We start from the raw sequence: 23,180 nt of genomic DNA, 5'->3' as shown, positions 1-23,180 counted from the left end.
TCTCGTTCCTCATTGCAATGAGTACCGTAAACTGCTGTAGGAAGACGTAAAAACGTTTTGCGACAGTGTAGTTGCGCAGTAACGTTACATTTGCTGAAAGGATGCCAGTCTGTTTCATTACCTATAGGGGCTAAAAAATTACCTGTGCTTTTACATTTTACAGCCACATAAGAGTAACAACAACCACGTATGTAAAAGTCATCACAACTTCCATCACGACAATGTTATATAAACTCAAAATAGACACTCAGATTTGGTTTAACCACCATCTAAATACGTGTGGTGTTGTGCTCTAAATCGCTGCCGTACTATTTCATGCTTACTTCCGGTTCTGTCTACTCCGTTCGTGGATGAAGGAGAACTGGATACCGCATCAAAGATGGCGCCCCATTCATTCCTATGAGAACTGCCCACTACGCAAAAAACAGGCAGATGTTTTGAGGCCCATGGCGCATGCGCACTAGAGTCCTAGGGGTTTAAAGCTCAGGATGCGTTCAATGTTTTGCAGCCTTTTCCAATTGTTGTATATTGTTGTATATTAGGGGTGCGTTTTGGAAACGGAAGTTGCAATACTGCGTGCAACCGCTGCGCCAAAGCCGCCTGACTGCCCGGCTCCGGTCCTGGGTCCTGCGGGGAGGGCGCTCGGCTCCCCCCGTCCTCCCCCTCTGTCTCTCCCTCCCTCTGTGTGCATTTGCTCCCCGCCCACCAGGAGCAGCGTGAACGCGCACTGCTGAGAGAGCGGCCGCACTGATTAGCAAGGCGAAGCTGAGTTTTCAGCGACCGTCACCGAGCTGCGAAGGACTGCCTTTTTTTTTTTTTTTTGTAAATTACATGCAACCAGCGAACATACACGGATAAAAAAAAAAAAAGAAAAAGAAAATGCGCAAGTACTCAGCGCGGACTTGAATTTCGAGGAGTTGTTCGGAGCCGAGCGGTGGGAGAGAGAAGAAAACACATTAATTCAGAGGGAATGCGGGGAATTAAATAGAGACTTAGGCATTTTGCGTGGCTACTCGTGTGTGTGTGTGTGTGCGGCTCTGCAACCCCATCCAGAGAAGAGGCGAAAAACTTGAGTCCGCACTTCCAGTTTACTTCAGCGTCCACGTCTGGAGGTAAGAGAGTGTGCGTGATGTTGGGTCGTCAGACAGACGCTGTGTTGCGGTGGGCTGCCCCGCACACTGGGAACAGGGGCTGGAAGCAGCCAGTGACCCAAGAAACTTGTTCTTTTTTTAATCTCCACTCATTTGCAAGAGGCTGCTCAGATGCCATGCTATCAAGGTGTGTGTGGACTCAGTCGGCGCTTTTGTTGAATGAATAATCACAATCAGAGGTGTATGTGGTGTGTGTGTGTGTGTATGTGGGGGGAGAGCTTGTAAAAAGTTTGTGGTTCAGTGTGAAATGACATGTTACTGAGCACCAGAGTGCCTGCTCTACATCTAAAGCCACCAATATTATCCATATGAAGCATGACACTGAAGAGCAGCCCAGTAAAAAATGATGACTCATAGTTGAATTTACTCTGCTTTGCTCAATTTCATGCATTTATTAGCCAGGGGGTAATCTATTATTGGCGTCAATTTTGATGTAAATGTGTCAGATTTACCGAGGAACAAACAAAGCTTAAGAAGCATCATCAGTGCACATATAGGATGAGGATGATGCAGCTTAAATGAAAGGAAACCTAGAGGAAGAGTAAGAGCCAAGGATTAGGAAGAAGTAGTGTGGCTGCAGTAGGGTGGGGTAAATGTTTACATGTATTATTTAGTGCAGGTCAGACAGTGCAGCTTATAATGCAGTGAGGGCAATAAAGACTGCAAGGCAGCTGTAACTGTGCAGGGAGGTCTAATGGGGTGAAGAAGCTGCTGAATCATGGGAGTGTGCCTCGGGTCTGTCAGTGGACGGAGAGTAGACGCTTCACGGCTGCAAGCTCGCAGCACCAGATTCAGATCATTCAGTGCCAGAAGATTCCTGTAAGGCACCTCAAAATGTCCTGTGTTGGGTCACTTTTGTCTTCCCCTGGAGGCTGTGACCTACATTGTGTCTTTGCTCCTCAACGCTGAGTTTATAGTCACAGTACCTTGTGTCTTTTTGGACATTTTATGCCTTTATTATTAGGGAGTTGTGAGTAGAGCCATGGCAGGAAAATGAGAGGAAAAACATGCAGCAAAGGTCCCCATCTTTTTTAGTCTCCCATCACTGTATTCTTGTGACACTTCTATGAAATCCTTATGTCATCATTAGGGCTAAACATCTTCATATCGTTGTGCTTTTTTGTGCCCAAGGTTTTGTCTTATCATGTAGTAAAAACACTCTTTTGGATCAGTATTCCTGTGTAATTTTAAGACCTGCAAAACGTTGAAGAAAAGGACTTTTATTCGATTAGCTGTGAGGTTCCCCATGCGAGCTTGTCCCTGCCCTCAGATCTGCACAGGTGATGAGAGTAAAGTGGGCCTGTCCTGCAGGAATGTGAGGTCTGAGAAGACACAGCTGCTGCAGCATGAGAGCCGGCCCGGGCCGAGACTCCAGCAACTGGTCGCTGTCGACATCTGACACCCCACAGGCCCCCGCTGTCTGCTATTTCTAAAGGACCGGCCTCAGTTTGTATCGCACCGGGATGTGGCTGTGCTGGGCGAGATCACCGACACCACCTGAGAGGCTGAAAGTGTGGTGGGAGAGGTTGAAGACTCGGTTTTTCGATCTTTGATAGAGGCTAATCTGTGTGGCCGTGGGAGATTTAGTGGTTGTATGAACATTTTCCGGAGTTGGATTTTGATAATCTGCCTTTTCTAATTCTACTTTAAATGCTTGGAAGACCTTAAAGAAAGAGTGTGACCTGAGACTAGTTTGATGTCATGAAATCACAAGCCCTTATGTGGAAAGCAGCAAAATGTGCAAAGTTTTAGCAGTTCATTGTCTCAGATGCATAAGGTGGGACTCAGTCAGTGTTCTCTCAGGGAAACAATGAGTGACTTCAGGGTTTGTCACCTTGTACATCACATCCAGTCAGACCTGCGGTATGGCCCCACCTTTGGCCAGTCTTGTCTTCTCCTGAGTTCATACAAACTCATTCGCCTGTCATATTGAAACTTTGGCCATCGGCTGAGCTTCCTGTAAAGATGACGGCCATATGACTGAGATTGCAAAGAGGGAGAGACATTAGTTCACTGGATACAGTCCTGGGCTTCAGAGGACACCTCCTCATATCAAATATATATATATATATATATACAGCAGCACATTTTAGATGTAGACCAGCTGGGGCATCTTGATGGCAGAAAGAGCCTCTTTGAAACCCCCCTGTCACAAAATCCACATCAGAGAATAACTCTGACCAAATAAATTTCTCCATTTGCACCATTAAAACACAATATTGCAATAAAGATAATACACAGGTTTCAGAACGGTGATTAAAACCTGAGTTAAATTCGCAGTTGTAAACCTAAGCCAAAAGATAACAGTCATAAAATAACAGCTTTTTAGTGCTCACAACTCCACAAACCGTCAACAGCTCTGAATGGCACCTGACCTTCGCCTCAGTCAACTCTTGCCATTGCTCGCTGCTTTTCTGCTGCTCAGAAGCTTCAGTCAGTGATGAATGCTTTGTTTTTGTCTCACCTCACCTCGTCCTCTTGCTGAGGAGCGACGCTGTGCCGCCCTGAGTGAAGCACAGTCGGCGTGTGCTTTTGGTTGCTTCCTTTTAAGGTGGTTGAATAAGTTTGTTTTTTACCTCCAGAAGAGCCCATTCTTGCTGGACAAAGTTTACAGGTAACGTTGGCTTGGGATATGTCTGGCACTGCATAGCCAAACCATTCCCACACCACAGGTGCTGAGCTCTTTTTCTGGCACAAGCTCCTCATCCGCCATGCTGCTAGCTATAATTCATGTTGCATTGTTTACAACACGTCACCCAAGAAGAGCCACGTAAAGTAATTCGTCCAATCAGCACAGCCAGGTAGAGCGGGGCGTCCACCAATTGAACGATCGGTAGTCCAATCTCGGTTCCTCTAGTCCACTTGTCGAAGTGTCCTTGGGAAACACAGTGAACCCCAAATTGCTCCTGAATCACAGTTCCAGTGTGTGAATGTGTGCGAATGATTAGTTCCCTCCTGAGGGCAGAAATGGCAACCTTCCAATGAATGTGAATGTAGTGTTCAAGCACTTTGAGTGGTTCAAAAGACTAGTGAGGCTGTACAAATACAGTCCATTTACCATTTACTATATATGTTTGAAAGTGAAATATGTCTGTGCTTCTAGAAAATAACTGTATGAAAACTATGATGAGGTAAGGAGAGTTGTTGACTACAGCAGTACATTTATACATTTAGATTTAGATAAATAATCAAAACAGGTTTTCAGGTTGAATGTAATGTTGCCATCAGCTGCTATTTCTACTGTTTTGACTGACAAGAAACTATTGTTAACACATCATTTCTAACTGAACCTGAAAATATAAGCAGATCTTTTTTTTTATTTTGCTTCACTCCCTGCTTGAAGGTCACCACACTCTGACCCAAATACCATGGAACCAAAACTGATGTCCAAAGGCCTGCATACAATATGTTTCCACTCTTATCGTACAGGGTTTGCACAGACCTCTTGATTAGTTTAGAAAATGCTGTTCAACTGTTAGGTTTGGAATATGCTTGAATTTGAATACAAACCTTGAAAAATGCTTGATTTCCAACATTGTCTGGTTTTTCATCCATACAGTCTCTCATGTAAACCACAAAGAAGGCTGCAACAAATGAGTCACCAGGACCTGTATTACAGAACTCATTTAATTCTTTGAAAACATAAATATAGTGTTGGAAGAGCGCAGTGGCTCTTCAAACATGCCATTCATTCTCTTGACAACTGAGGTAACAACCTTCTGTGCTAAGACTAGGTCTTTGCACAACCACAGCAGCTCCAGTCAGTACTGTTCCCGCAGTCTCTAATGTGATCTAAAAATGGGAATGATCATCATCGGGCCCCCCAAGGTGCTACCCGCTGAACCGAACTGCAGCTTGTGTTTTGGGGAGAACAAGGAGTCACGTGCTGCAGGCTCACATGATTGGGATGTCCTGAAAAGTGTTGTGGCCGCGGGACGGGATTGTATGGCGTAAGTGATTGGCATGCACATGAAGTCATTAAAGAGGAACCTGCTTGTGTTGCACTGAACAAAGCTCCCCTTTCTTTAGTAGGCCATTATATGAGGGAGGCTTTGGCCTCAAAGGCTCAGCTTCCCCGCGTTTTGCATTTCCCCTCATTAACTCACTGGTGCTAACAGTAGCTGGAGCGAGATGGAGAGAAGAAAGTGCATTGTGTTGCTCTTTGTAATTTTGTTTATGTGGAATGAGCTTAACTTGTTCTTCTTAATTAATCCCTTAAAATGGGAAATGGAGTCAACAAACAATACCGATCTTCCTGGAAGCTCAGTTTGTATCCTCTTAAAAGAAACTCTGTCCTCCAAGGTTTTGTCTTGGACAGAGAAGCGAGCGTTTTTCGTTGTGGTACTTTAGTCCAAGCTTGAAAAATCACACAGAAGTTGAGTGTCATGCAAAGCATACCAGAGCATACCAGAGTTTCTTTTTCCTACGGTATAGTTTTTAGAATTCGGCTCTGAATAATTTTGTGATTCCATGATTGGAGGGGACTTTATTAATTAATTGATGACGCTAGATGTGGGCGTGGACACTCGCTTGCATCCTAATTTGCCTTTTGGAGTTAGGAAGTGGATGGTTAGTGGCTTGGAGGGCCGCTTGGAGGAGCAATGATTCAGATTTTAAACTCAATGTGGCAATACTACAGTTCGAAAGTAGTCGATTTCAAACTGAGGTATCATCAGTAAAATGCGTGATGACATACAGGCCAAACGACTGGAGCCTCCAGATGCCAGTGGCCACATTACAGCAGGGCTTTGGCAGCGGAGCACTGGAAACTAAAGTTGTGATTTGCAGCATTTTTGTGTGTGTGTTGTGACACAGCTGTGACAATAGCTCCTGGCCCCCTGCAGCCTTATGGTACAGACAGCACAGGGCCCGTGGTTAATCCCCAGGCATGTGCTGTTGTGTAATGGTACACAGTACTGTCCATTTGCAGAGCAGCGTTGCCATAAAACTACGTTAACTATCAGTGAAAAAGTGTGATTATCTTGTTGGCAGCATTGGCCCTAGTTTATGTATCAGGTAATGTTAAATTACTCATTTAAATATTTAACCAGCTAGTGCTGTACTGGTGAAAAGAGATGAGATGTGCCTGCAAAAAGATTCCTCACCAACATTAGGAGTGCAGTTGTAATTGCTTTCAAGTGGTACATTCTTTATTATGGCAGTGACTATGTATACTTTGAACAGAGGTTTTTAGAAACCAGAACGTAGCCTGTGTCACCTAAAATGTGCCTGACAGACCAGATGTTCTTCCCCATCCATGCATCCTTTCCAAGAAAGAGAGTTAAGCGCTTTGTCTCACTGTCGCGTTCTTATCTGTGAGGAATTCTGGCAGTGTAGTAGTCTGTGCACTGTCAGAATGAGGCAAGAGGGGAGGAAGAGCGGAGATAGTTGTGGGGAACTGACAACAAACAGGCTGCGATAAGGTGGATTTCACATACAGCCCGAGACATGCTCACAAATAGCTGGAATGCATCTACTGTCTAATCTATACTGTAGTTATCTGTGTAGTAAAGGAGCAGAGTATATAGGCTACAAGATTATTCTTAAGCTCACCAATAACTGTGGAATTATGGTCAGATGTAGCTTCTTAATGATATATTACTATTAAAGAAAACGATGGAAAATAAAATTCAGTCAGTTAGAGATGCCTGCTGTTGCAGCTGTTCTCTAGCGGTCACAGTAACCTTGTTTCAATCGAAGGCGATTTACTTTTATATTTGTCCAAGAGGCTTAATCAGCCAAATAATAATATTTAATGGACAAGACGACTCCTCCATTAACTAGTGTATTTAAGGCTGTGCTTTAGGTCATTTGTCTGTTAAGTTATCAGTATATCTCAACATTTCAATACCAGATTTGGTGGAGATCAAGTGGAAAGTGAACCTTTGGGCCAAGGAACTAGTGGTACGTTTTTGACAATCTGTATTCAGGTGCAGATCCTGACATTTTGTCTGACATTCAGTCTGTTAGATGGATTCACAGGATTTTTTTCTTGTATATTTTCAACGCACTTTGACCCATTCCATCTAGCAGGTGCAAACAGCGGTGTAAGTGCCTTGAAGGCGCAAACGTATAATAATAATAATTCTCTCTGTCTCAACAAACACAGCCTAATATAGTCTTAAAAGACAACTTAGGATGTTTTTAAACCTGGTCCCTATTTTTATGTATTTTGGATCAGAAATAACTACGTACAAAAAGTTTTGGAATTGGTCCAGTAGACCCACTCAGTAGCCGTGAACGGGTCAAAATGACTGCAGTGTAATCCTTCGATTGTTGTTTGAAGTGTCTGACAACATTATGGAAAGAATCACTACAGAGGTAGACCTGTAACATCCTTTTTGTTTAACCAGAAACAGCCGTCGTATCACTTGGTGCAATGCCACCAGACTCCATTGACCAAAACGGCTATTTTACTTAGCAGAACATGGAAGTTGCTGCCTCGATTGGTTAGTTTGTTTGTGTTATTTTGTGATTCTAGTATTTTAACACATTACTTTGGCTCCGAACTAACTTTTTTAAAACTCCAAAGTCAAGCAGCTAGAGTAGTAACTCCCAAGTTCCTAAGAGTTATCCTGCAAAGGAATCATTGTTTGATTCTTGTTGTGACACAGTGTTGAGTTCAATGTCCCTGTCCTTTTTTACTTTGGCACCCACCTGTATTCATCCAGATTAACCACTTGATGCATTTCAGAGCTGGCATTCACTGCAGTGACTTAGTGGTCTGGTTGAACAATTATGGTCAGACACCCTGGAGACGATTAGGGGGTCCTTATTGTCTCCACAGAGTCCTCCACTCAGCCTGAAAGAGCTGAAACAGCTTAGCAAATATTTTTGTTCTACATGTCACGCTGGCTGAGCTGCACTACAGAGCAGGTGAGCTATGAGAGTGGACTGAAATGCCAACTGTAATGAGTTTTTCTCAAGTTTTGTGGATGGAGAGTCCAAGCCAGTGTGAGCTTAATAAGGGTTCAGATTGAGGGTTGGACTGTTCTGACCTTCTCAGCTGAGAGAATGAGGCATTGTTCTGAGAAAGCGGACTAAGTGGTTTTGTTCCTGATGCTAAGTCTCTGTGGATATATGGTGGTGAATTAAGTGTGTGAGTATTCTGAGTGTGGATATTCATGCTGTCAGTTCATTTAAACTTCTGCAAATTAGTGAAGTTGAAAGAAAATTAGTTCACAACATTTAAACATAAAACATGGAGATTTGCAGCTCTTCTTTAATTAATGCCATCATAAATGGACCATCTTTGGGATTTGGAGGACTATGTGGACAAAGCAGTGTGTTAAAATCTTACCTTGCACTTTAGGAGGTTGCTGCAGGCATTTTTAAATGATTAATCAACTAATTAAAAATACAATAGATTAATTGCTAATGAAAGTAATTGTTAAGCAACCCCTGATTCGACCCTTGAATTCCTGGATCCATGTTATTATTAGATATTATGCTTTTTCCTATTTCTGCAGATGATTAGTCAAAATGTCACCAGCATGATGTCATGTTGAGATTCTTCCAGCACTGTTACACTAGAGTTTGAAAGCAGAACATTTTAAGTAACCTAAAATGTGGGTAAATATCAGTTTCAGTGTGTGGCAACCACAAAGTAAGAAAGTAGAATATGAAGAGATATCAGTGTCTGTGTCCTCGGTAGACCAGAATGCAATGTAAACACAAAGCTTATTGAGTTTTGAGAAAATGTCTTAATGCTTGTCTTTTCTTGTCCACGAACTCTCGGTCCTTGTTTTCCATCTCTATTGTCATTGCTGTCTGCACAAACACATGAAACCTGGCTTGATAAAACAAGACCATGCATGTTGTCTGGGGTTGTCAGATGGCATTCTGGGAAATGAAGGAAGTCTCAAATTGAGGAGAGGAATAGGAGGGACGTGCTAATGGGAAATCTAGTGTTTCCTTGCAGAAGGACTCCTGCAGCACCGAAAGATCACAGATTAATGATCTGAGGATGGAATTTTCCTATAACCTAGAAAGGCTTTTTTTGACCACAGTTTGCTAAATGTTGCTCCACATCATTTCTCCACAATCTCTGGGTTCGCAGTAAACCATGAGGTCATAACATTATATGTAGCCTCTCCAGAGATTCTCGCCAACATGTTCCGTAATCTTCTTGAAGCCTGCGACCACTTGCGCTGTCATGCTGCAGCTCTTGCTGTCTCTCTGTCGACTGCGGCTCTGACGGGATCAGCAGGCTCAGATTTCAAAAAGCCTGTGGTGTGCTGAAGGCAGAAAGACAGCAGCCATCCCCCCATCCTCAGAAAAGACAGCAAGAGCCACTGTAACACTGTCCTGTAATTACAGGTCATGTTTTTTCCTAATACGCTAAACAGATGTGCTTAAAATTATGCTGAACATTGAGACCCCGAGTCAGACATGATGACCTGTCATTACTATTAGCTGGTGAAGGTGTACACTGCTTCTGTTGCCTAGATGATTTGGGTTCTCATATTACAAAAGTGTAGCTTTTCTTCTTTCTCAGTTACAAGAGTTGCACCATCCGCAGGTTTAATGGACAGAAAAAGTCACGTTTGAACAAAAAGCTAACATTTGAATAAAATGACATTGTCTTCATTGTACAGAAACAACGTACCCAGAAACAGACTTTCAGAACTTGCCGAATTTATAAAACTAATCTTTATTTGTTTCCATGGAGACAAGTCTTCCGTGAAGACTTTTTTGTTTCAGTAAAAACAAATCTGTTTTTCACGATTGACCTTTTAAAAAGGAGCCTTTGAAATGAACTCCTCAGACAGAATTAGACAGCTGACTGCACGACACTGTATCAGACTAGATGCCAGATAGATTTTATTGTGGTATGAGGACCTATAAAACACACTGACTTGTAAAAATATCTGAGTGTAGTTTTGCATTGCCAAAATCTGATGCATTGCATTATAACATTTCTCTTTGATCACTGGTGCCCATTCATGTATTACATGATTCACAGTGATGCCTTTTGAAATAGTTCTAAATGTAGGTGTCGAATGCCCTTGAGGAAGAAATCTCCCAGTGTGTCGTTACGCAATGCTTCACAAAAGAAACGCCTGGCAGCTGATTTGATCAAATTCACTGCTTTTAATTAGCCATGAAGATGACGAGTCCATGAACTCACCCTAGGGTTGAAGGGGAACTCTTCTGTTTTTATGTTTTTTGTCTGCATGCCTGACTTCATCACAGGTATCCACAATAGGAAACACTGTCGATTCCTTGGTGCACATTAGAGTACATTTGTGCTCATCACTGTCAGGTTGGAGGCATCTTGGCACTGCGCTCTGTGAGCAGCTACAGTCATTACTTCTCATCTCCACTCAGCTATGAAAAACAAGATGAGTCCTTTTTGGCACTTGCAGCCTCTTTTACTCTGAGCGTGTGTTTGCTGACAAGTTCCCAATCCCTGTTACCAGATCCATTGTGTGTATGTGTACTGTGCCCATTTGCGTCCACACTCTTATACACACAGCCTCCCTGCTGGTTGATGGTTGTCTTTTACATGTTGAATGTTCCTGGAGGAAACGTGCCAGTGTCCGGGCTGCTCCTCAGTGCTGTCTTCCCCAAGGCCAGGGGTGGCTGAGTGGGACAGACTCGCTCTCTGAGAGGGAAATGGAGTTTGTGTAATCCGGGTCAATGACACCGCCTAGTCCCTCACCGTCTTCCTCCTCTTCTCCTCCCTCCCTTAGTGTAGCTCGACCGATGCAGGATGCTCTAGGCCGATACTGACATTGATATTTTGAGTTATAAGACTCCAATGATGATCTGTTATCTGTTTCAAAACACATTTTTGGCATTTCTGTTCTTTCATTTCAATCAATTTCAAATACTAGTATTTGAAATTGTATTTCTAAGCTCCTCTGAGCTAATACCGACCAATATACCAACTTTTTTTTTTTTATAGTGCCTTTTACTGTGTAAGATACCAATGCAGAGTTTTTTCCATTAATATTCATGTCAGAGTAGGAACATGTAACCCTGCTTCATACATGCATGTGTCATGCAGTTGTTCCGATTGACATTTAAGTGTGATCCTTTTTTAGCTGCAGCTCTGGGTCGATACACTTCACATTCACTAAGGTTCAAAGGCCTCTCTACTGTTCGAATGTTTCTACTTCTCACACTGAAAAACATGCAGTAAAAACTTTAATTTAATTAAAATTTGTGTGACAATGTAGAAAATAGAAGTCAACATATGCATTTCTTTTGAATGATTTCCCAGAGAACCATTAAACCTAAAAACTTATTATGCCTTTAAAACAACAGCTGTTGATGATATGCGGCCTCGTTTATTGCGGGGTGGTGTACTTTTCCAATTCCACTGGCCAAATGCAGAGAGTGCCGCGTCATATTGATATTTCCAGAGCTAGAGTGGAGTCTGAAAGGAAAAACATTTTTCCACTCTCTAAAACAATAAAATGTAAATGTGAGGTCAGTCCAAGAACAAGGGTCTTGTTTTAGACTCAACATTTCACACTAATGCTCAGTAGTCACATAGTACATGGTACACCACTGTCTCCACCTACAGTAGGTTAGTTAGACCACAACTCAGGCAAATGAGAGTATTAAGTAAAGAGGAACACAGGAAGGACCTCAGTGAAACAGAGGTAGGCATTCTGAGAAAACTGCACACACAACGCCCCATGAAATGCACTTCAAGTGTGTGGAGTGTGCTGGAAAATGTGAAAGGGCTTTACTTTAATACTACTTAGATTTAACTGGAAAACGCTTATATCTCTACTTATCACAGGACGTAATAAATAAAACTAGATGGTGTAGTTTTGTTTTGTGCTGAGGCCTTTCATTACAATCTGTTTCAAGCTGTTTCCTTGAAGAACCCTGCACACCACCGGCTCCTGATAACAGCCATTAAAGCATTCAGTCACACTTATGTAGTTTTATGGCCATGACTAATGCTGAGACTCTCTCTGCTTCACTCTGACACCATCGTATAGTATATATCTATATGTGGCCGCTTTCTTTTGTTACAGAAAGCTGACAGGTCACATGGACGGACAAATAAAATGCCCTGAGCTCCAGATTTAGCCCTAAGAGAAGCTAGTTTGCATGCAGTGTGAAGGCTGGTCAAAGAGGAAGCAACAGTTACCACAAGCGCTGGAAAGAAACCAGCAGTTGAGAGTTGGAGACAGGCAACAGGTTTTGAAGCAGGTGTTTCAGGATCAGCCGACATGGCTGTCTCACCTGCTATGTCTGGACCCCAGAACCAGGAAAAACTATTTGGGCGTCATGCTGGACAACAGATCATCTTATGAAACCTTTGGCAGCCAGATACCTTCACTGATCGCATTATTTTTAGGGCAACTGTGCACTAATTACAGGAAATAGATTTGCAGGTTCTAACAAAACACATTAGTGGTAAAAAAAAAGGTGATCTGCTCACTTTGGAGTCAGAACACCCGTCTCTACTGTGTGAGCACCCGTCTCTACTGTGTGACCGTCTGTGATTGTCAAAAATGTCACATGACTGGTAGTGTTGCATTGCAGAAAAACGCTCTCCTTTTAACCCTTTTTTCTGCACTTCGTGGTGTAAAACTGGCTTTGTCATTTTCAACCACAGACTAATTGATTTTGTTATTTAGTTTTAGTATCATTAATGTTCACCCCCCCCACCGGTCTACATTCAGAAGTGAGCTTGTATGTGGCGCCATAGTCAGATGTGGTTTCAGTTTAACTGTATTGTCTGCCTTCAAATTCTGGATGTTGAGTCTTGAATGCACATTTTCAGACTCCTTCATGGTTTGTGTATCTGAAGTTTACAAATCTATTTATTTTTAAGTCAAAAACAAAACAGCAGGAGTGGTTACACTGCAAAAGAAACTCATGAAGATCAATATAGCATCAGAAGCATCTTTCTCAGAAGGTGGAATAGAAATGTATTGTATTAAACATGCCATGATGGTGTTGTTATGGTGTTATGTTGAAGCCCCCTGAGCTACACTTCCTGTCTCACCCAAAGCTGCTGTCATTGTCCTGGGAGTGGACACAGGAAGTGGAATTCTCCATGGCGACAGCAGAGGAGTGGTGCTGTTTACTCCAACTCTTTCAGCACCAGCAACATAAAAAGGTTTACTAGAAATGTAAAGGTACATTTAACGTGTGTGGGAGAAACCATGTTCCCTTTTCTTCCAGCCTCTCTCCCTTTTTTTATGAGCGTCCATTTGAATTTATCCGCCAGTCATTTCCACGCTTTTGATTTAACCTTGCACTTTGGAATTGTTGGTTTTCTTAAAGTTACATTGAAGCTTTGACTGAAACTGGTTGGATTAACAACATTTGCTACTTATTCTTATTTCTGGGAAGGCTTAAAATGTTACAGTCAGTGAAAATGGCTAAAAAGGACACATTTGGATACAGGAATTGCAGAGACTGTAGATACCAGAGGACACAGTAGCATGCAATGTTTTTTTGCGATGTTGTCCTTGGAACTTATGCTGTATTAATTTCCTTCCTTTGCTTTCTCCCTCCACTCTGTCCAGCCCACAGGCTATAACAATAACAGGTCTAACACACACAGACACACACACACACACACACGACTCTTCCTCCACTGTCATATTTTCATATCAGTTGTGTCACCTGCTGGTGTTCAGCCGGTGGAATGTGGACGGAGTTGGTGTAGGCCGAGCGCTTCATTCAGAATGAGCCGCCACAGTTATCCTCTGCTGTGTGCACAGACGGGACTAAGAGGCCTTCAGTCATGATTAATTAAGGTGTGGACAGTGATTCCAGCAGGGACTAGTTCCAGCCTGGCTCCGGCCTCCGTGACTCAGGTGTCTTGCTAACACACTTCTTATAAGCTGAAACACCAGCAGTATGAAGCTTAACCCGTTCTAGTTTATTCATTGGTTGGTTATCAGGACTGAAAGCGATGAAATGTTTCGGCTTCCTTTTGACTTTAATGATTTCCTTAATTCTTTAGCAGTGTGTTTTAGGAGCCATGAACCTGATCGCCTCAGTTTCCCGATCATCATTTTGTCACGTGACCTGCCTTTGTCTAAAATGCCACAGTTACCTTACATTTTTATTTAAATCCAAGCTAAATAAAGCAAGATAATAAGAATTTAAAGGACAATACCACTATTATTATTATTATTATTTTTTAAGTCTCCTTAGGAATGAATCTTTTATGTTTTATAGTTGTTTAGCACATGTTGAGAGGTAGCTGTTGATTAGAATTCATTTTCTGTTTGAAAATCAATGCGTTCAGTCTTGACACGTGTTTGAGTTGTTAAATCCAACAACTGTAAACATTGTAAACAACATTATTTTTTTCAAATTACGTTGCATGACCACTATGAGATAATATAATTCAGATTTTTAAAACCATTCTGCACATAGCTACTCTTTCATGCAACAATAATAATGTGAAATCTCATAGATGAACCTAGAGTGTGCCAGTTAATTTTCATGTTTCACAGAGATGAATGGAAACCACTGGCTACTCAGCATGGTCTGCAAACTTAACTGTGTTATAAATTAAATTTTATTTGGGCTACGATTTATTACTTTGTTTTATTAGTTAATTGTCAGGTGTAAATAATCTCCCAAAATAGTTAAAAATATCCAAACAGCTCAAGATGAAACAATGAATTGCTAAAATCAAAATCAGCAGTATGGTCCAATAAAGGTGGTGCTCAAATCCAAATAAAGGAAAGACAAACTTGTCCTGTTATAATGTGGCGTGACATCAAATGTGATTAGAATTTAAAGACGCTGGTCAATGAAACATATTTGGACACGAGGAAACCTCTTCTTGTTTATATAAGGTGAACCTATGTTGTGCCAGGAGTGGAGGGAGACCTCAGGTAGCACCTGGACTTCACTGCTGGTAAACTCACTGGAAGGGTAGAATAAACCAGCTGCCAGACAAATTGTTGAAATGTATCAGTGATGAGTACCAGTGCAGCGACGCCTCGGCATGCTGAAGCCAGGTTGGCTCTCAGTACTCTCACTCCTTCCTTTCTTCCGCTCCCACTTTCCCACAGCTCAGATTTCAGGAAACCAGCATCCTCTTCTCTATAGGTTTCTGTATCTCCTTCATTTTCTCAATTCACTCTCTCTTTCTGTGAGTCTCCGTCTCTATTCCCTCTCTGTTCTTTACTCTCTTTTTTTCTCACTCTTGCTGGCTCTCCGAATATTTCGGTCAAAGCTAATGTTCCACACCCCAGCCACCACTTCCTCTTCATTAGTAGTTCCAGAGACAGACAGAGAGACCTGAGAGTCGTGTGAGCGAGTCTACAACATAGAGGTAGTAAAATGGATGCAGGACTGTGTTTCACTGCAGGCATTGAAACCATGTTGCCATGAGAAAAAGAAACAAGTCTTCCCTCTGGGCCTTAATTGACAAGTTAATTCAGGATGGTTAGTGTTTACCTCCACTCCCTGAAGTTCACCTCGACTCATTCCTGTGTAATGGCTTGAGTGGTAAATCTAGATGAACTAGACATTACGGGTTTATTGATGTGTTGATAACGACTTAATTGTTTCACCACAGAAAAAAAATGCATGTCGCTTCGAAAGACGCAGAGCTGCTTTCAGACACTCCAACAACCACTAAGCTGCTCTGAGAAAATATTTCCTATCTGAGCTAATCTGCTGCTGCTTTTACTCCAAAAAAACAGTCCAGGTTCTGGAGCAGTGAGCACAGTCTACACATCTGAGCTTTGAGGAAGCATTTGCATCTATTAACTGCAATTTTCACAAAACCCCAAAACCGAAACGTTAAAGACGCTGACTACAGTGTTGGCATCCCGCTTCCCTCGACTTTCCATTGACCCAAATTAGCGTCAAACATGGTCATTCACCAGAGAGTTAAATACAGGGAGAACTTACAGCAGCCTGCCGTATCATATCCTCATGTTACAGTCAATTTACCACACAGTCTAGAAAAACAGTTAACCTCTGTCAACCATTCACTTTTGGGCGGCCTTAATGGTGTGGCCCAAAAATGGTTGGTGCTATTCTCCAAAGAAAATGATGGAAAATCGTCAGGTATACTGTATATTGGCTCTACAAATGAAGTGTGAGCTACAAAGAGCTGTATTTTCCTGCTATTTGTCCAGGTTGTGTCGACTCTGGGGCTACAACTAACAAGTATTTTTCATTATTAATTCATTTGTTGATTATTTTTTACACTTAATTGATTTGTTAGTCTATGATAGTGAAATCAATCACAATCTCCCAAAATGCAAAGTAACATCCAAGCTTGTTTCATCCAACTCACTGTCCAAACGTAAGCATATCATATCTGAGAAACTATTTGATGACTGTTGATGATTATTTTTCTGTCACTAAACCAGTTAACTTATTATCAACTATTGGGTTACTCTGGTAGACTCCACAGAGTCCAAACTAGCTGGAGAATTGTGGCTCGTTACTTGACAAAGTCAAGCTCTCTGTGAGCTGCAGCACTGCCCCCAGGCTAAAGGTGAACTATTTCTGTGGGCCACTGCAGAGGCAGAGTATTGTTACACATCCATACATTTGGGGGCAAGGAATGATGACCTGCAGTTATGTGCATGTGTGTGTTCGTTGAACATGCCTGTGCTTGTATGGCACGTTTACCGCCACATCAATCAGCTGACCCCTCGGTGCCTTTCATACTACTGCTAGGGCCACTTCTTCTGCAGTCGAAAGTAATGTCAAATGGACAAAGCAAGTGTTGTTAAGATGTGAAAACAGCCAGCAACTACAATAGATTATCAGGGAATTCTTGAAAAGATGTCTCTAGGATATCGCTACTTACTATTTCATGTGGCAAACCCTTTTGTCTCTCCTGCCCTGTGTGATCACTCGCATTGCGCTTCATAATGCTAGAACACGCATATTTGTTCTTACTGACGTTGCTGCTTCTGTTAAAGTATAAAACAGCCATTTTGATTGGGGCACATAAATGTTGCATCTCATCCAGGCGAACAGTCACTCCCGTGTTGCTACACCGAACCAAATGTTATGTTGGAGAGGTTGAATGACAAAACAACTGCTCAGGCTGCTGACCAAAATTTCAGACATGACAGAAATTCAACAAATCGTCAGATCGCTCAATCATAAGGTGTTTCGACCGTCCTCAAGCTACATCCCGAAAAACAATCAATCTGCTAGAAGTGCGTCCTGCTTTTCAAATTAGTCTTCGTGAGACCAGTTTGGGGTGGAAATCAGGCTTAAACTGTACACTGTCTGACTTTCAACGTGACTTCTTCAGCTCAACACACCACATTTACACCGCAGTATGTGCAAGCTCTTCGCTGGGAAAGCCGCGAGCGTCGTTTTATTTTCTTTGTAACACTTGCAGTATATCTAACATGTGACAAATCATGACAAATCGCTCTTCAGAAAGTTCAGTGTTCATGAGCAGCTCATGCCCATCCCTTTCCTTTATAGCTGGTTTTATGGCTGCTCACGCTGTATGCGTTTTATGTCTGAAGTGCAATTTCCTCTGCCCGTGACAGTGAGGGGAGTGGGGCCTGTTTTTAAAGCTTGTGTAGCCCCATTAAAAAGCAGGGAAATGAGTTTCTGTGTGGTATGTATACTGCATAACATAGTCTGGTTCTCTGTTTCTTATCTGTGCTGCCATAATTAGCACAGTCTTTCACACGTGATACAGGTACACACCAAATAACCTAAGCATTTTATCCTGTAATCGCATTCTTTCGTTACAGAGTATGACGAAGTACAAAGTAAAAAAGAATTGGGAGAACAGCAGACTCAGTCAGCAGTAAAGACCATAAGCTTCAAACCTGTTGCATTCAAAAACATACCCATCATGTGGAATATATATCAAAGAGAATTTTACTGCAGGACTTAAAATCATATTTCCCTGTTATAGTTTTTATTATTCTTATGGTATTATCACTGTATTGTCTGATGTCCCCAATTTTCGAGCTGTTGCGTATGACATATATGAAAGTGATGTCAGGATTATCTGCTTCAGTTTTGTTGCTACCGTATAGGCTGAATGTTTTTTTTTTTTTTTCGTAAATACAAAATAGTATAATCACAGTCAGTTGAGAAAAGAGATGGTGGTTAATGACAAAGAATGAATGAATGAATGAATGGTTTGTTTTCAGACTTTACCGTGGCCCAAGTAAGGTCAAAGATCTGAGCTGTAGCTATCAGCAACACTACAGACTACAAATTCATTCCTATAACAGACGGAAAACAAATCTACAGAAGAAAGAAAATAACACTGTGAGCCTGCGACATGTAGATAATAAACACAGCACCTAAATTTGGCCCCATGGAGCTGTCAGATCCACAAATGAACCCAGAAAAACATGTAGACTATATGTGAGAGTTCACAATCTAGTGCAAACTCACACACCTCAGTGTAACGCATACAAATTTCCAACAGCTAAAGGCATAACGAAGAGCCACTGCAACCTCACGAGCCCTGAATAAGTGAGCTTAGCCTCGATGACAGTGACACACACACACACACACACACAGATGACTTCACATTGCAGAAAGCCGACCAAACTTGATCCTTCACTCGTCTGCAACAATAACAGCCATTGAAGAGTCTGACTGACATGGTTGAACCTCTCCTTGGATTCCTGCCCAAACAGGAATCTCTCAGATATGTTCAGATTACAGAAACATTGTAATGAGTGTAATTTTACTCTTAATGATCTGGAAATGAAAAATATTAATGTGGTAATGTAATCTTGGGTACAAAAGTCTTTTCAGGCCTCCAAAAATGGTAAATATTGAGTTATTGACACGACTCCAACCCGATGGTTTGCTGTAATAGTAATAATTTGAAAAGGTACGTTTTTTGTCTCTCCAAATACAACAAAAAAAAATTTCCATGTCTAATGCTACGGGTTGTTATAAGTCACTGATCCAAAGAAGTTACATTTACTCTAAACTTTGTGAACTCAGATAGCATCTGGCTGATGTTTACCTAGCTAAGAGCAACAACCCATATTTTCTGAGCGTTGATTCCTGCTTTATTACTTGTCAGTGTCTTTGAGAAGTGATCGGGTCTGTCCTGGTCGACTACGTCTTAAGAAAAGTCTCCCCAAACAGATTCGAGGTCAGATTACTTGACTGTGATTCCTAATCTGTGACCATTCAGATGATGGAACCAGATCTGTTTCTGGTTCAGTTGTTTGAGGAGAACAGAGATGAGAAGAGGCCACTGCAGGTTTCCTCCAGCTGTGCTCCGATTGCTTTGTCACCTCCTTCAGGGCACAAACCTCGAGCTTATCTACATCAAACCTATTTTAGGTTTACGTGCAGACACATGCACGCATACATGCACAGCGCTCAGGTGAAATGACATCATGCCTCAAACATTTTCTGCTCCTCTTTGGTCACTATGTTGCTTTCTGTCTCTTTGCTTTCATGCGTTTTTACACTGAACACTAGTCTGTTTGCTACTTTGAGAAGGTCGTCACTGCACGATGTGAAAGCATCAGTACTGCATGTGCGTGTGGAAACAATACTTTGTTTAGCTGAAAAAGTGCAACTGCTTCGTTTGCTTTTTTGGAGAGTTTTTTAGTATCAGAGATGGCCTTTCACAGGCTGTTTTTTTCTTTTTTGCAGTTTTGTGAACAGCATATAAACAACAGTGTGACAAACACTCTCTTCATACTTTCACACTCACAGAAATAGGTTGTTGACATTGACCCATAGTAGAAAATAAAAAGATAATTTTTTCCAGTTCCATACACTGTGATATATTTTTTTTAAACCAATGTTGACTCATCACTGTTTCCCTGCTCCGCAGTCTTTTTCTTTCCAGATGATAAAAGTTAAATAGAAACCGGGTTGAAGGGAATCTGCTATGCCTCTCCTGTCATATCAGTCTGCACAGCTACCGCACCACCAACCCATGACCTCTATGGCTCCCCACAGGGCAATCTCCAAAAGGTGCCACAGCCTTATCCTTAAATAAAATACAATAATAAAAAAAAATCATCTGTTTCCTCAACATGTCATTTAATTCTCAATTAAAATGAAGAAACACCTGTTCAGTTTATGTCCTCACATAGCTTCTTTTACCAATCCCCCCGTTATATTATACCCTGCAAAACTGATCCGCCAAATATTTATCAACAAGGATTAAATAAGAACCAGTAACACTGGTCTGTTTGTCTGTTGTCAGGAGACACAGAGCTGATAGAGCAGAACAGAAAATCTGTAGATTGCAGCACTTGTTGTTGATGGTAAAAGCGATTTGGCTTTTAATGCCCTGAATGCTTAGTTTCATCTAATTTATATCTTTCCACAAATTAAGTGTTTAATGTTTTAATTTGTGTGGCAAATTGCTGAATAATTATAGACTGAGCAAGAGGAGCACTTCAAGTTATTGCAGTATCTTTAAAATGTATATATATTTGTTTATTTGTCATTTAACTACCTAATTTTCTTGGTTTGTGTTACTTGGAATAGACCCACCAGTTGTTAAATGCTTTCATTGTGTACTTTTTTCCCCCAATAATTAATTCATTGTTAATCATTAATGTTTCTGATAATCAATTAAGCAAATGGTTTGATTTTTGCCTTCCTTGTCCCAATCTGTCCTTTACTTTACTTTACCTTTACTTCAGATCATCCCAACCCCCAATCTGACCAGGATTCCCCTCATGTCACCTTGATCCATTCCAGCTAATGCAGTTGTCTGTAAATCTATCAAAAGCCAGATAGCGATGGGGATTGTTGTTATTAGGAGATGCACTGTGATTGGTAAGATTTGTGGGTGGTTTCCTGGAGGAGCAACCATTAGTTGATTGTCCTCATGTGATGGTAAACAGAGAAGCAGCCAGCATGGCCCTGTGCTGTCCAGCACTGCCACAACCCTAAATCCCCCCTCCCTATCCTTTAAGCAGTGAGCTGACCATCTGTTCCAGGCGTCAGGCCCTAGCTTGGTGCTCAGAGCACACACAGACACATACTGACACACATCGCACAATCACTCATGTAGGGAAACATACATTCATCAGATCACAGTCAGTTAATACCTGCCATTGACTGTGTGTGTGGATTCGGCCTAATGCAGCCAGACTGAATGCATAATGTGAGATTAAAAAAGCTGATATGTGTGTGTGTGTGTGTTTGTGTGTGTGTGCGCCTCATATGGGTGTGTGTCTGTATTTGGAAAGGGGAGAGGTCCTGTGCGCACATGCTTGCATGGCTCATGGTTATATCGAAGCTGCTGAGGCGACACATGGCATGTGAGGTTGGGATATGGGGCGACAGGAAATGACCAGGGGTGCAGCATTGTATCATTTCCCTGCTGGAGTCCTTTGTGATCTACTCTGCACACCGACTAAATGTGTCCCTGTTCCATTTCCTGTTTTCACTTTTTTTTCCTGCTGTGATCATGCTGCTCCTGCAGTATGAAAGTAGGTGAGCAGTATGATCCAGTTTCTTCTTCATGCATTATAATGATGCCTGTAAAGACAATTGGTGCTTTACAGCCATGATTAACATCACAATGCATATTCTACAAATGCATTTAATGTACAAAATTTCCATGTATCTTATTAGCAGGCTGCTCACTCAAATCTGAATTGTTTGCCAAATAAAATATTGAACAATAAAGCTCTTAAACAGACAGGTTGGTAGGTTGACATTCTTCCTTTAGTGTTCCCTTCATCAGTGTGCACTTGTTACATATATTGAGGTACGTTGCTTTGCATATCAATCATCTGCTCAATATTGAAAAGTAAAGCACTTAGCGGGCTAGCTATGTTTCATAAATATAAAGAGATGCAGATTAAAGAGAAAAGACAAAAAATAAGGCTTTCAGTACCTTAGTCTACCTTAAACACAGGTGCTGGTGAAACCACATATTTGTGGTGTACTGAGGATTTGGATTGTTTAGGTTGGTGAAGCCTTTTCCTCATTTACAGCTGGCCAGATGTAAACATTTCAGACAGGAATGAAATGCAATCACAACACGTTCCCCTTTGATTAATAGAGGCAACTTAAGCAACACAGTACACCATTCCTCTCTCTACCTGCATAAAAAAACCCACGGCTGATAGCAACAAGTTGAAGCCCATTCCTTTTGCTTTGAAATCAGTATCTGAAGCAGAAGTCGACAAGAGATGTTAAAAGGAAAGTGGACAAATTACAGCACGTCACGTAATGACTCCTGGAATGCATTGAACATTTCAGACTGATGATACACAAGACTGTAGCGCTATTTGGGTTTCGATGAAAGGATGAATACATCAGCTGTTGCAATGTGGGCTTCATCTGTGGTTGACTTTTTGACCGATATGAACTCCAGAAAAGTGCTTTTGATATTTCTGTCTCATCAACAATTAAAACACAAAATGTGACACCAATCATTATCCTCTAAAACCGATATGGGACTTCATTCACTAATAGCCAAAGCCAGCACAATGTATCGCTGTATGCTTGCATGTATTTTGTGAAAATTGACCACTCAAAAACAATTTAAGATTAACTGAGAATTGATGTAGTTTATCAAGTGTTTGCGCAAGAGAACTGTCTAAAATCCTGACGATAGCGAAGAAATCACAGAGCAGCATAGACTTTTTGTCAGCTGCTCAGTCATCAAACCCATCTCTCTTCCTCTTTCTCTCTCTTTGGCCTCTACTCACCCCATGATGTCCCTCCTCTGTGTATTAAAGAGGGGACTTGTGAATGGTGTGATTGTGTATTCAGTAGAGAGGATGGCAGCTGCTGGTCTTGGTGTTGGCAAAAGCTTATGTGTGTGCTCGGGAGCGTGTATGTGTGTTAATGGTAATCCTGTAGATCCTGATGACTTATCCTTTATCCTTTATGAGTGTGCATGTCGGTCTCCAGCAAAATAATTTGGCCCTTCAGTAGATTACATAATAGTGCATGAAGTCTTTGTGTCATAATCAGACGAATTTCGTAATCTGCCAGATTGCAGAGGGCTGTGGCCCGGTTTTAGATTAATTGAACAGTTGGTAGATGTCTGTTATTAGTGCAGCTCTGGATGATAGATATACAGTGTCATCCCTGCTCGTGCATTACTGTTCATTTTGTTTAATGTATAAT

The 23,180-nt window shown here is 41.6% G+C and overlaps 1 protein-coding gene across 11 annotated transcripts in view; it reads left to right on the top strand.

The window, feature by feature from the left end:
• The first annotated feature begins 867 nt into the window (after positions 1-867).
• Positions 868-23,180, top strand: part of myo9aa (myosin IXAa) — a 97,879-nt gene continuing 75,566 nt past the window's right edge. For all 11 annotated transcript variants that reach the window (XM_070838793.1, XM_070838871.1, XM_070839024.1 and 8 more), the window contains exon 1: positions 868-1,112. The gene's annotated coding sequence lies outside the window, so the exon portion shown is untranslated. The remainder of the gene's footprint in view (positions 1,113-23,180) is intronic.

Source organism: Pempheris klunzingeri, chromosome 1, assembly GCF_042242105.1.
Source record: "Pempheris klunzingeri isolate RE-2024b chromosome 1, fPemKlu1.hap1, whole genome shotgun sequence".
Lineage (NCBI taxonomy): Eukaryota > Metazoa > Chordata > Actinopteri > Acropomatiformes > Pempheridae > Pempheris > Pempheris klunzingeri.
This window is presented reverse-complemented; position numbering and strand designations above follow the sequence as displayed.